The sequence below is a fragment of the Spinacia oleracea genome, chromosome 1 (assembly GCF_020520425.1).
Source record: "Spinacia oleracea cultivar Varoflay chromosome 1, BTI_SOV_V1, whole genome shotgun sequence".
Lineage (NCBI taxonomy): Eukaryota > Viridiplantae > Streptophyta > Magnoliopsida > Caryophyllales > Amaranthaceae > Spinacia > Spinacia oleracea.
This window is the reverse complement of record NC_079487.1, coordinates 55,969,372-55,983,724: the sequence shown is the minus strand read 5'-3', so window position 1 is coordinate 55,983,724 and position 14,353 is coordinate 55,969,372.

Below are 14,353 nucleotides of genomic sequence, written 5' to 3'. Positions count from 1 at the left end.
TACATCATTAATATAATTAGGTTAATTATATCTTTTACCCACAAAAAGTACATATCAGTTTTCCAACCCTAAACCTTATTCTGAATATTACGTTCTTCAGTTTTCTCCTCTGTGCAAACTGTTCTTCCCAAAAAGCAAAAACCTTGTACTTTGTCTAAGCTACAATAATCAAGGCGGATCTGAACGTGTCGGTGAACCAAGTAGAGGAACGACAAGTGGAGTTCTTTGTTCGTGTTCATTGACAGATTACTTGGGAAAACACGCTTCGAATGTAAGTTTGCTTAATCTGTGCTTTATACATGTTTCCTAGCTTTGGGGATTGTTCCGCACATGTTATGTATGTTTAACTGTATTCCCCTATAGGGGTTTCAGAGCCTTATGTATTCAAAGCATGTTTTAACATGAATTTTATTGTTTTTGCTGTTGTCGAATTTTGGGAATTTTGTTGATTTTTCGGAATTTTTTATGAATTATTGGATTAATTGCGTAATAGGTCCTGAAATAAAAAAGATTAGGTTTTTCGACTTTTCTGACCCTAATCTGATTGAAAACTATTTTCTAAGATCAACTCATGAGAACGGAATTGCAAAAACAGGCCTCGAAGTTGTCTTTTTTTGGCGTTTTTGTTAATTTTTTAATTAAAATTAATAAATTCAGAAGGTTTTCAATTAATTGGTCGACCTAAACTACTCGGAATTGATTGAAATTTTGACATGATGTTGTTGGGTATATTATTTAATTATGGTAAATATTTCAGCCGTTTTTGATAAGTATAAACCCTAATTTTTCTTTCCCCAAATTCATAAATTTTAGATCGCTAATTGATTTGGATCTAATAATTTGGTTAATTGGGAAAGGGAATATAATTTCATGGCCGGTGAAAATTTTAAAAATTATTGGATTAAAATTTTGAATGATTTCGTTAATTTTAATCGACACTTAAACCAATTTGATTAAAATCTGAAATTTAAATGTTTAGAACGATTTAGAATTTTAGATTTGATTATTGAAAAGTTCAAATTTTTATTTGAAATCGTTCGTTCTTAATATTTGAATAATGTTAGCCTTGATTTAATAATGTTAACAAAATTGGATTGTTGTTAAATTAATTAAATCGCAAGAATCGTTATTTTTCTAAAATAAAAATCGTAACATTTTTTTAAAAAAATGAAAAATAACTTAAATGCAAACGTTCCTGAAATTAAATTATTTTTTTAATTGAGTTGGTTCGTAGTACGAACCAAAGGCACAAACACAAGGGTGGAGTGGACGTGTGGCTCGTCGAGCCACACGGGCTGCCACATCCGTGTAGAGCCGCAGCGACGCGGGCAGTAGCGAGCATGCTGCGTGCCGCGCGCGCTGGGCGAGGAACAGGCGAGCAAGGCAGGGCCTTGGCTTGCGATGGCTGTGAGAAAGCAAGGCACCTCGCCTTGCGTTGCGCAGCGCAGCAACGAGCAACGACGAAGCACACAGGGGCAACAAAACGCTGCGGGTACGTGTGCGCGGCTGCGAGGTGCATGGGCCTTGCTCGTTTGCCTCGTAGGCCACAAGCGCATGCACATGAACAATTTTTTTTGTTTATTTCGTTGGGCATGACTCTTATGTTTGCATTAATTTGGGCTAACGGGATAATTAATAATTATTTTATTTACTTGGGCCAGGCCGCGAGTTTTAATTTAATATTTAAATAATTAATTATCCGGAATAATTATTGGTTTGAGTGGGAGCTACTAAATGAAATTAAAAATGAAATAATTATTTTAATTATTTTTGTAGGTCGCATTATTTTAATTAAATTCAATTTTAATTAGAATAAAGTCTAAGGATTAACAATTTGGAAATTGATTAATCTTTTAGGACGCGTTTATATGAACGTGAATTTTAATTAATTCGCGTAAATACTTGCTTAATTAACATGGGCCATTCGTTTTAGCATACGAATGGGTGAATATATATTTTATGTAATGCAGGTACTCCAAGTGACTAGTATGGCCATTTTAGGATAGTTCAATACGGTCTGCGAACCTTTCTATCTTTGAATGTAAATTTTTAAATATGGTCTGCGTACCATGGAAATTTTGATGTAATTTTACTATTTTCAAGAATTTCTAACTTTAGAACTTTAAGTTAGCAATTGAATGAAGATTCAAGACGATGCCAAGCTAACAAAATGGTGAAGAAGATTGGATGCTTCAAGACAAGATGTTTTGGGCCATACTAGTTCACCTATTATTTATGCACTTCATATATATTATGCTTAAATGTATTTATATTATGCACGAATAGGTTGTTTGTATGACTCGATTAGATTAAGTTCACTAAATAATCGAACCAATATAGAAACAACTAGGTCCAAAGCAATATTGAGTTTAAAAATTGCCTTCCAAATCAAGCACTTACTGTAGACACCTACTTTTGTCCCCATTCCCGAAAGGGAAGGTTCGATTATGAGAACATAAATCTCCACTTGGCAACGCATCTCCTATGAAATAAACGAATCTCAATTACCCTTTCATTTCAGCCAAAGCTACTATTTATAGAAACCTGCTAAGAATAGTAACTGCCGTAAAAGGTAGTTGTTAAAAGTGGCAAAGTCATAAAAGATAGAAACCTGTCAGAAATAGGTGTTGCACTCCAACATAAATCCTAATGGAGATAGAATTTGCATTCCTGGTATAATTCGAAAATAAGAGTCACGTATGAACTAAATTCCTAACGAACCTAGAGTTCGTAACGGGCCCAGACGTATTCCGTCATAAGTTAATACGCACTAAAAGACTCAGATAAATCTCCCAAGAAGCTCCGTGTTCTAAGAGTCCAAATCTGACAAGAACTCGGCCCAGATCTCATTTTCAACGCCCAGCCCTGGGCGCCGAAATCTTTGGCGCCCAGCCTTGGGCGCTGAAAATGCCTGGGGCCGTTTTATCTCCGAATTCTTTTTAGATTCGTATCTTAAAATCTATCTTTCCACACACCCTTTTCCTATAAATACAGCCTCAAAACCGACGTGAAAGGGACACACACAATTCCATAACCTGAGTATTGACTCTAGCCTTAAGCCTAAGCCTCACGCTGCGAAATTGATCAAGCGTTCTGTCGCAATCGACCCAAAAGTCGAACAGAACACGTGCTGCCCCTTGTAGCTTGATGAATTAAGCCTAAATACTGGAACATTGCTTAGAAACCCGAGATTCGTTAAATAAAAGGAGAAATATCAAAGCCAAGTGGTTAGTTTTCTGAGAACCACAACGCACCTCTCAAGGGTGCGTTGTAATGTGTCCCTCATATGATTTAATCGCTTTCATCACCCTTTTATAAAATTGTCAAACTATTAATTTGATTGATCTATCACGCCTAATAAGATAATACCTTGGACAATTGAATTATCATGCTAGGTACCTTAAATCAATCTAAATATGATAATCACGATCGATTTAGTATTATGTGTTGCATATTGCTAAAATGAATTCAGAATAGTTTAATAGTTTCAACGCATGTCCCTTCGATTATTTATGCTGAGCTAGTAAGGATAATCTGCCTCTGGAGTTATCGATGAGCACTCCTCTCGGTAGTTACAGTCCCCTGAACTCTCAATCTCTGCCCTGCGGGTGTACGTTGAGCGATCCCCACACCAGGGATCACAAGGGAACCTATGGTCGTCGTGGTCAAACGTAATTGCGCTCCCTTTATGTCACGATAACCGGGTTTTGTCAGTTTTTCTCATTGTCGTTAAAAACTGAATGTCGACTCCTATATTACTAGTCGATTGGGTGTAAACTCACAGGAAATCCAATTACACTTGATCTGACAACGTCACGCCCACGAGGGACGAGGTCACGCATTAGCCTCGTGCTTTTTCGACCCCCTCACAGTGGCGACTCCGCTGGGGACGTTAATGAAATACTCGTGCTCGTAGGTAATCAAAATAGCCGAAGGGTGAAACGATCCTACCCCGCGTTTATTTCCCTATCAAGTTGGGACGACCTGAAAATCAGCATATTAATGTGAACGGACATAACCGCATAACGAATCTTGGCTCCCTTGGCATGTTTCATCTCGGGAGTTGGGAATAAGGATACCCAACGCCACCCGGGGGGTGCAAACGCTTCGAATGTTGTCCACTCGGCACTTTCGCTAGTAGTACACCTGTCCCAAACCCAATCGCTCGCCCATTAGGTCCCTCTCATTGGTGCATGCCCCCTTGGCTTACATCGTGATTGGCCTCTTGGGACGAAATTCGCTCGTGAATGCACTACCTCGACCGGGGCATGTGTTGGATCAACGATAGAAGCGGTACCAAGCCGACGCAAATATTACCCATAGAAGCCTATCATAAACTACGTGACATATTATTTTGCTTCATGTTGTAATGTTAGTTATGTGTAGCGAATTATGTGATTGTGTGTGACAAATAATACTAGAAAACCAACGACCCTAAAAATTGCCCAAACATTCATAGACACCAATTGGCCGAAGAGTTATACCAAAATACGTGTTCCGTAGCCCCGGGCGATCGCCACAAAAATAAGCGACGCCCAGGACGACCAGTAACGGATCCCACAACGCTGCACAACGCGTAAAGGACGTTATTATGCAAACACGCAAAATTAAGTCGTATATACGAAAAACAGAATACGAGTACCAGTCAGGAACGCATTTTCAGCGCCCCTGGCTGGGCGCCAAACATTGTCAAAGCCCAGAGCTGGGCGCTGAAGTTGCTGCCTGGCCTTTTGGTCAGGCACAACAGCCTCGGTGCCCGCGTATAAAATATACGTAGCAATAAAAAAGAAAATTCGCAACAAATTTGCTACGAGGACGTATGAAAAAAGGCACTCGATTCTAAAAACGACTTATAAAATAAATAACTCATTGTGTCGTCACTAGGCCTCCTATGACGACTATGTTCGGCACTAAACCAAGCACGCTGATTAAATGACCTTGAATGTCACATGGGCAAAGTATTCAAAAATGATGTTCAAATAAAGTTTTCAAGGAAAAATAATGTTCGAATAAAAAATAAATAAATCCGAGTCTAGACTAGGCTATGCCAAAGTACAATCTAAATCCTAAGTCTTAGTTGTCCTATACATAGAATCGGTCCTAATGCTTGGTGTCGTTCTGCGAGTTAAAAGGTTAAACCATATTGAGTCTCCCTTCCTAACATTTAAATCAATAAGCACCCATATGTAATTGTCATCCCTTGCTAAGAATCTACGGCCTCAATACTCTCTCTCACCAATAAAAAGAATATATTATGTAATTCAAGTATTTGCAAAATGGAAACAGTCACATTCTGAAAATCATTCCTCCATAGTCGCACAACCCCCAAAGTGAACCTAAGGTGTCAATACCATTGGCAAAAAAAAAATTAATGGCCTCAAGGCTTATGATCACATTGGGTCACGACTATCATAGTCCTCTCGAGCCACTCGCTCCTTGGACTAAAATATTTTCCATGAATGCAACATGACGAACCATGAAAGTACCCAAATCGGCATGCCATAAAGCTACCATTGGGGTAAAGCAATACACACTAAGAGGGAAGCCGCACTAATGATTCTAGTCTTGCAAAAATGAAAATTCGATCCCCCCAACTAACTACCTTGTCAACATTAAGCAAAATGGCGCATGACAAATGAACACCCAAGGGTTAAAATCTAAAGTGTCAACCAACGAAAGTTATGGTCCAATTAGCCTAAGTCTGAAAGTCGCTTGGTCAAGTATTATAGGCTTACGCCACGTCATTATTTTGAGTCTAGGCCACCTCCTTGTATTCATATACGGGTTATAATCAGAAAAGTTAATGAAAGTTCGAGTCTAAATCACAACTTCCAATCAAATCCCGGAAACTGGAATCTGAAAAGAAGCAAAAAAAATTTATTTTCGATGTAATTCTTTCGTTAAATTTCAATAAAGTAAAAACAACATTTTGAATCTACGCTATTTTCACATTTTAAGAAACGACTAAATACGCTTGCAAAGTAAGACAATTTAAAGGTCCACCCTAGGCCTACTAAAATTTAAGGTCCACTATAGGCCTACCAAACGAGGCTCACTCAGTCTCGCCTCGTGACTCAAAGACCACAACCATCTACCTCTTAGCCCAAATAAAAAGGGGGAGAAATCCCAAGCAAGAAAGAAAAAGAGAAAGAGAAAAGGGAGAGCGAAAAGAGCGAGCCATGAAATACTTAGCCCGCACCTCCCAAAGTGCGAAATTTACCCAAGTAAACGAAAGAAAAGAATTGAGTCAACCAATCCAAATCATACCACAAAAACTACATAAAGTTCTACGATCTTCTACCCTTTCCAATCCTCATGCTTGACTAATACCTATACAAATTATCCTATTTCATTCAACCCATCTTTCGAGCCGTCTTGAGTCACGAATATATAAAAAAAAAAGGACAAATGAAAAGTACATTCTACGCTTAACGTAAAAAAAAATTAATAAAAAAGAAACTTTGCAAAGCGCCTTTAAAGTTCATCTAAAAAAAAAGAGCATTTAACGCACAAAAAAGATTCGCAAATATTTGGTACAAAACGAAAAGAAGCAACGCGCCAAGAAATCTCCCCATGAATCACTTTCAACGCCCAGAGCTGGGCGCTGGAATCTTTAACGCCCCAGCCTGGGCGCTGATTCTCTCTGCTTGCCAAATTTTGTCCAGAAGTGCTCGTCATTTTATCCGCACATACACGGAAAAATAACGAACACTTGGGGGGGTACAACACGTATTCAGATATACGTACCAAAAAACACATGAAAAGATTTTTGTGCAAATACATGTACTTAAAAAATAAAACAAATTTTTGGCTTACGGCAAAGCAGGAGATTAAAATAATAATAAACTTCACTTATTTCACCCTATTTCAAACATTACAATTCCACTCGAACGTACTTGTTTAAAATCGGCATTCTAAGAAACCATTTTCTGGCTAAGAACTACGCAAGACCTGATTCCAAATTAAATCTATTTAAGGCGGATACGTAGGCAATCCATGATCCGGTCCAACCAATTTGCAAAAATGTTAAAGCCTATAGAATAACAAGAATAAAAAATAGAGTCCCTTATTGAAATTTAATTACTTGCAATCCAAATCGAAAGAAAATTTAAGTCAAAGGAAGAATCCAAGTCATCAAGATGCCAAAATGAGCACACATCGAAAAATAATAAGGGCACGTACCCTTGCCAGAAGGAGCACTCACACTCCTAGGCACTTAGCCAATACTCAAAAGATCGCTTTGCCTCAATTGAATGGGGGCTAGCGCGAGCGTCCATGACCTCTAAAGTACTCGACTTGACCCTCCCTAAAGCAAGTAACTCACTTAAAGACCTTCTTTCACCACTAGACACAGTCATAATCGCCAATAAGTAGTAAAGGCAATAAGCTTGCAATAAAGAGGATTGTTCTACGGCATCGCCCCATCGTTCCTTCGAACTCAGGGCACCCGTTCATGGTAATTCAAATGCTTGCGAATCTCCTTTGAAAAAATCAGACATTGTCAATAGGACTTGGCACTTAACCAAGGCTCACCCTACTCAGACATATGACACGGGCATCTAAAATCGAAATCTGAAAGCATCATTAATGAGAAGACATAATAGCAACTGGGGGCTGAAAATTGAAATGCAAGAACTAGGGAAAGAACTAAGTATACCTTGACCTTTTGTGCAGACATACACCAAGTAAATCTAAGTCAATTTGAAAGCAATTTATATTCCCACAATTCTGGAAATGATGGCCCTAAAAGCCTAAAGCATGTGCCACACGGGCACAAGTAATATATTGATGCCTGCACCCTGGTTTCCAAAAAATCCTTAGATAGCATTCCGAAAATCGTAACAGTATCACTCATGTATTCCTGTACGAACCCTTCTATAAGTCAACTTACTTAGGACACCTCGGATTGTACACAGTAGGACTCGGATTTCAAATAATTTTCAAAGACTTCTTCGAACATAATAAAGTGTCGTTGGTTTAAGCTAAGTATGCGTTTATCTCGATGTTGCAAGTGAGTCATAAAGATTTCTAAATATGATTATGGGTAAAGAAAGGCACCTAGCTTTTGGTCAAGGCACACTTCAACATGTGACTACCTTGACCATGGCAATGTCGCACAATACGACATTTACAAGAGAAGTAGCAAATCACTACTCGAACGTACCTCGTACTAAACGAGTCTGGTTCAAACTATTCATGATCCATGTCACCATGAATTCATAAAAACGTATGCCAAGCATTATAGCACCAAGCCAATCCCGTAGCTACAATTGGGGGCTTGAGAAAAACACTCTAAAAATGCTCGAAATGACGATTTTATCGCAAATTCTCGACGCTAATGCTATACACACGTCATAGGGGCACAATCCTAAGGTTTGATCGTGTAAAACGAACCTTAGAATGGCTACAACCCCTCCCAATTTCTAAGCGCTACTTAGAATATATAAAGTCAGCCCACTAACAAGGGTAACTGAAAATCGCGAGTCACCAAAACTTCGATCAAACTACTGCACATAACGCTCGCCCTACAAGCGCCCGTTACACAGTCTACATCGTTCCAAAGCAAAAGCGAAAGAAAAATCAAGGATAAAAAAAAGAAAGAAACATCTATGAATCCTCGCATCGAACGAAGTAATAAGCCATGCACACCCACGCAGAAGGTGCTACACTTGTTCGAGCACCAGAACGAGGCGTGATGAAGTACTCCAATGCAAAAAATAATAATGATATCCCAACACCTGGAGGAATGTTCTAAGACACGCTGTTAGGCCACACAAGCCTACGTCGCACCATAAGTTCAACCATCCCACGGTACAAGTCTAAAAAAAAGGAGTAAGGCATATTGCGCTAATGCGGGCACGACCAAGAGTATGAGGCAAAGACTACTTATCGCCCAAATTCAAAATGCAAGCCACACGACTTCTACATTAAGGATTAAAGGTAGCAAAACATTACCTACCACGGAAGGGATAGCTCGCACCTACACGAGCGGAACCCCAAGGCATCTTTCTCGAAAGAACCTACAAAAATCGTACGCCAAAAGGAAGCATCCCAACATGCATGCTTGGGGGCTCCAAGCTATGAAACGACCATAATAAAAAAAGTCTCAAAGCAAATGTTTGAACGATCAAAAGGGCACGATGCTTGATCCCACTTCATGAATGGGCCTGAACCCTATCAAGCTTCTAAGCAAATTATTCAACATCAGTCATTGCTCAAAAAAAAATGACTCAATCGAACTGATTAATGGACCGCACGCAACGGCCATTCTATGAACGCTCGTTCGCACATGCGTATCATCATCCTAAGTATCGAACATTCACGAACGCGTTCAAAAGAAAAAATATATGTTCAAAATAACAACAAGAGCGATTAAAGTCTTACGCCTCAAGGTATGTTCCTCGGGCCATATAGACTCGCCCAAATATTGCAATAACTGTACGACTCAAGAGCGACAGTTCCTTTAAATAATCGCCCTAAAGCGACAAACACCGTAGTCCACCAATCGGCTACGGCTTCTCGAGAAATCATCACGATCACTCAACTCATTGTGGTCTCTAAAATTCTACGTTCCAAAGATAAAAAAATAAAAAAAAAACAAAAGAGAAGAGAATACGTAGAATTTCCAAGTGAAATAAACAAACGAACAAGAGGCCAATTGTGTCATCAAAAGACCAGCCCAAACAATATTTTCAACGCCCCACTTGGGCGTGAATTATTTCAACGCCCAGGCCTGGGCGCCGAAAATGAGCCCAGGCCCAAAAGAGGCCCTGACATCTATAGGGCCCTGCCGTATCCATTCGACTCGAAAATTGCCGATTTCTTTACTGAAAGTCGCACCTCACGGCTTTGTTAAGAGTAGCACACCACTACAAAGATCGCTCGCACTTACGAGCACGATCCCAAACACGATCAAGGACATTACAAATGTGTATCCCCAAGGAACCTCTTTGACAAGAAAAGACCGTCAAGTACGAATGCTTGGGGGCTCGAAAGTAAATATATATTTCAAAAGAGAGTATGCAATGATAAAACAATATTCCCAGACTATGCTGTACGAAGTCCCGTGTTTGGATAATCTCAAAAGATAAAACCAGATTACGACCTCAAGACAAAGGTCGCCGTTGTTACTTATACATAGTCCCCTAATCAAGGACCCGAGTAGTGGCAAAATTGAGCCGTAAAGACTAGCTCAAAACCATGAAAGATTATGACCACGAGACAATGGTCCGTCTAAGCACGTTGTCAACCCACATTCAGGTTGCAACTAAATCCGAGCATCCCTCTAAAGAAAATAAATTTTTTCAAAAAAACAAAAACAAGCTCGCCATCTTCATCCGGCGGGGTCTGCGTCACTAACAGCGCAGGTCCTCAGTTTTCGAAAATGAAAAGAAAATAAATTCTTCAAAAACAAAAACAGGCTCGCCATCTTCAGCCGGCGGGGTCTACGTCACAAACCGCGTAGGTCCTTATTTTCAAAACATCAAAACAGATTCGTCCACTTCTATCGGACGGGGCGTCCACCCTCAGCGGACAGGCTCGCCCACCTTCAGCGGGCGGGGTCTGCGCCACTAACCGCGCAGGTCCTTAGTCGCTGCAGCGATAACTTTTCCTGGTTTATCTTTTTCCAAAAATCAAAAGATGGTTTATCTTTTTCCAAAAATCAAAAGATGGTTTCCCTTTTCCAAAAATCAAAGGATGGTTTCCCTTTTCCAAAAATCAAAGGATGGTTTATCTTTTTCCAAATATCAAAAGATGGTTTCCCTTTTCCAAAAATCAAAGGATGGTTTCCCTTTTCCGAAAATCAAAGGATAGTTTCCCTTTTCTAAAAATCAAAAGGAGTGGTTTTCGGTTTTCCCAAAAAAGAGCGATGTGCTGGATTTTCCTTCGTTTTACTTCCTATAAAAACAAGGGGGTTTTCTCGTTTAGCTAACCTTGAAAATGAGAATCTTTAAAACATTTTACCTCGTGATTGGGTTTGGCCAGGCCTAGTTGCACTTTATAGCTTTGATTTCGAAAACATCTTAGATACTTCCAATGACAAAGTGAGGGAGTTTCTATCAGTTAACAAATTCCAATGACCCGTGAGGAATGTGTTAACACTTCAAGTGATGACCCTTAAGTCAAATGTTATCATTCGGGGGCTCGCGAGACCCTCGCAAAACAGGTCACATACACCATGGCTTGTATGACGCACTCCGTCTAGTACTTTGACCATCGTCTCATCTCGAGACTTAGTCAAAGTGGGGGCTAACTGTAGACACCTACTTTTGTCCCCATTTCCGAAAGGGAAGGTTCGATGATGAGAACATAAATCTCCACTTTGCAACGCATCTCCTATGAAATAAACGAATCTCAATTACCCTTTCATTTCAGCCAAAGCTACTATTTATAGAAACATGCTAAGAATAGTAACTGCCGTAAAAGGTAGTTGTTAAAAGTGGCAAAGTCATAAAAGATAGAAACCTGTCAGAAATAGGTGTTGTACTCCAACATAAATCCTAAAGGAGATAGAATTTGCATTCCTGGTATAATTCGAAAATAAGAGTCACGTATGAACTAAATTCCTAACGAACCTAGAGTTCGTAACGGGCCCAGACGCATTCCGTCATAAGTTAATACGCACTAAAAGACTCGGATAAATCTCCCCAGAAGCTCCGTGTTCTAAGAGTCCAAATCTGACAAGAACTCGGCCCAGATCACATTTTCAACGCCCAGCCCTGGGCGCCGAAATCTTTGGCGCCCAGCCCTGGGCGCTGAAAATGCCTGGGGCCGTTTTATCTCCGGATTCTTTTTGGATTCGTATCTTAAAATCTATCTTTCCACACACCCTTTTCCTATAAATACAGCCTCAAAACCGACGTGAAAGGGACACACACAATTCCATAACCTGAGTATTGACTCTAGCCTTAAGCCTAAGCCTCACGCTGCGAAATTGATCAAGCGTTATGTCGCAATCGACCCAAAAGTCGAACAGAACGCGTCCTGCCCCTTGTAGCTTGATGAATTAAGCCTAAATACTGGAACATAGCTTAGAAACCCGAGATTCGTTAAATAAAAGGAGAAATAGCAAAGCCAAGTGGTTAGTTTTCTGAGAACCACAACGCATCTCTCAAGGGTGCGTTGTAATATGTCCCTCATATGATTTAATCGCTTTCATCACCCTTTTATAAAATTGTCAAACTATTAATTTGATTGATCTATCACGCCGAATAAGATAATACCTTGGACAATTGAATTATCATGCTAGGTACCTTAAATCAATCTAAATAAGATAATCACGATCGATTTAGTATTATGTGTTGCATATTGCTAAAATGAATTCAGAATAGTTTAATAGTTTAAACGCATGTCCCTTCAATTATTTATGCTGAGCTAGTAAGGATAACCTGCCTCTGGAGTTATCGATGAGCACTCCTCTCGGTAGTTACAGTCCCCCGAACTCTCAATCTCTTGCCTGCGGATGTACGTAGAGCGATCCCCACACCAGGGATCACAAGGGAACCTATGGCCGTCGTGGTCAAACATAATTGCACTTCCTTTATGTCACGATAACCGGGTTTTGTCAGTTTTTCTCATTGTCGTTAAAAACCGAATGTCGACTCCTATATTACTAGTCGATTGGGTGTAAACTCACAGGAAATCCAATTACACTTGATCTGACAACATCACGCCCACGAGGGACGAGGTCACGCATTAGCCTCGTGCTTTTTCGACCTCCTCACACTTACAAAAATCTAAGGTTCTAACGTAGTAGGTTTACGCCAAAGCGAGGTGCTATATTAGTTGACTTAGATGGTAAGGCGTCCCAAAGGAGCACGTTGATTGTGGTTTCAACTCAATCAACAATGGCATTATGTTGTGGCAATGGGATAAATTATGGTATTAATTTATTAACCAAGAGTAATTTGGAGATTACTAGCAATAGGTTTTGCTTACCTAGAATCTTAAACTACTTAAGACAAGCCAAAGATGCTTAAGGATTTAGGACTTTTAGGGTCTTGGAATCGTTTCATTCATTTTGGACCATGTTTTTGCTTTTGCATGAATGAAATGTTTAATAGCTTTAATGATTGCATGCTAGCTTTTATTTTAAAGTTATTAAGTTATGAATGGTTATTTATTGTGAATTCTTTTCAAATGTAGTAATCAAATGGCCGCATACATAACAACAATCAAATCATCGGAAATTCTGGTTGTCGAGTTATACTTGACTAACTTTCTTGAATGGGAAAGGAAACTTATCGAAGTTTTAAAGGTTAATGACATGCACTATGTCATTGAACAACCTTTTCCTAGCTATGATGCGCAGGTATAGAAGTTGGGCACTTCACAAGTACCTTGTCACGGAGTTTATCCTAATGTCTATCCCCGAAAGTCGGAGAGGGAGGTTCATTACTTTGGAGCCTCATGCTCTCCTAAGTCGTCTTGGGGATAGGTGTCGTGCGGGATTTCAACCCAAGTGCCAAACTGGTGGCAAAAGGGTTGATGAATTGGCTAATTCAATGAGCGATCTCAAACTCATTACTCCACACAAGTCGTGCCTAGAGAACGAGCTTCTAGAGGCACAAAAGCGCATTTACTCAATCAAGATGGACAAAAACACACCAACTCGGTCTCATGTGGATATGATGTCTGAATTAATTTTCACAATCGAGAGACTTGGTGGTTCCGGCAAAGAGTCGATAGATATTGCACTAGTGCTGAATTCTCTTCATAAGGATTACGAGGGGTTTAAGATGCACTATCTCTTTAATAAAAAAGAGAGCACATTTTGTGAACTTGTGGAATTGCTCGAGAAATTCGAGAGAATCCTTAAATTCAAGCAAGACCCTTTGAATGTGAGGTGCACCAAATTCAAGAAAGTGTGCAAGGGGAAGATAAGCAAGGCTGGATCTTCATCCACTCCCATAGGGAATATGGCGCCTTCCAAGAGCAAAATGAGGAAAAATGCTTCTCCTTCAACATCGCAAGGCTTCAATTGTAATAAAAATGGTCATTACAAGCGAGATTGCCCTAAACTAAAGGAAGAGAAGAAGGAAGGAAATATTGCTTCTCCTTCAGGTATGTATGTTATACATTGTAATCTTGCTAATTCTACTTCTTGGGTATTGGATACTGGTTGTGGCTCACACTTATGTTCCAATTCGAAGGAGAAGTAGAAGGCTTGATAAAGGTGAGATGGATCTACACGTGGGAAATGGAGCACGGATTTCTGCATTAGCCGTAGGATCTTATTTTATTTCTTTGCCTAGTGGTTTTGTTTTAGAACTAGAAAACTATTACTATGTTCCTAGTATCACCATAAACATTATTTCCGTTTCAAGTTTGGATTCTAAAGGTTTTAGTTTTC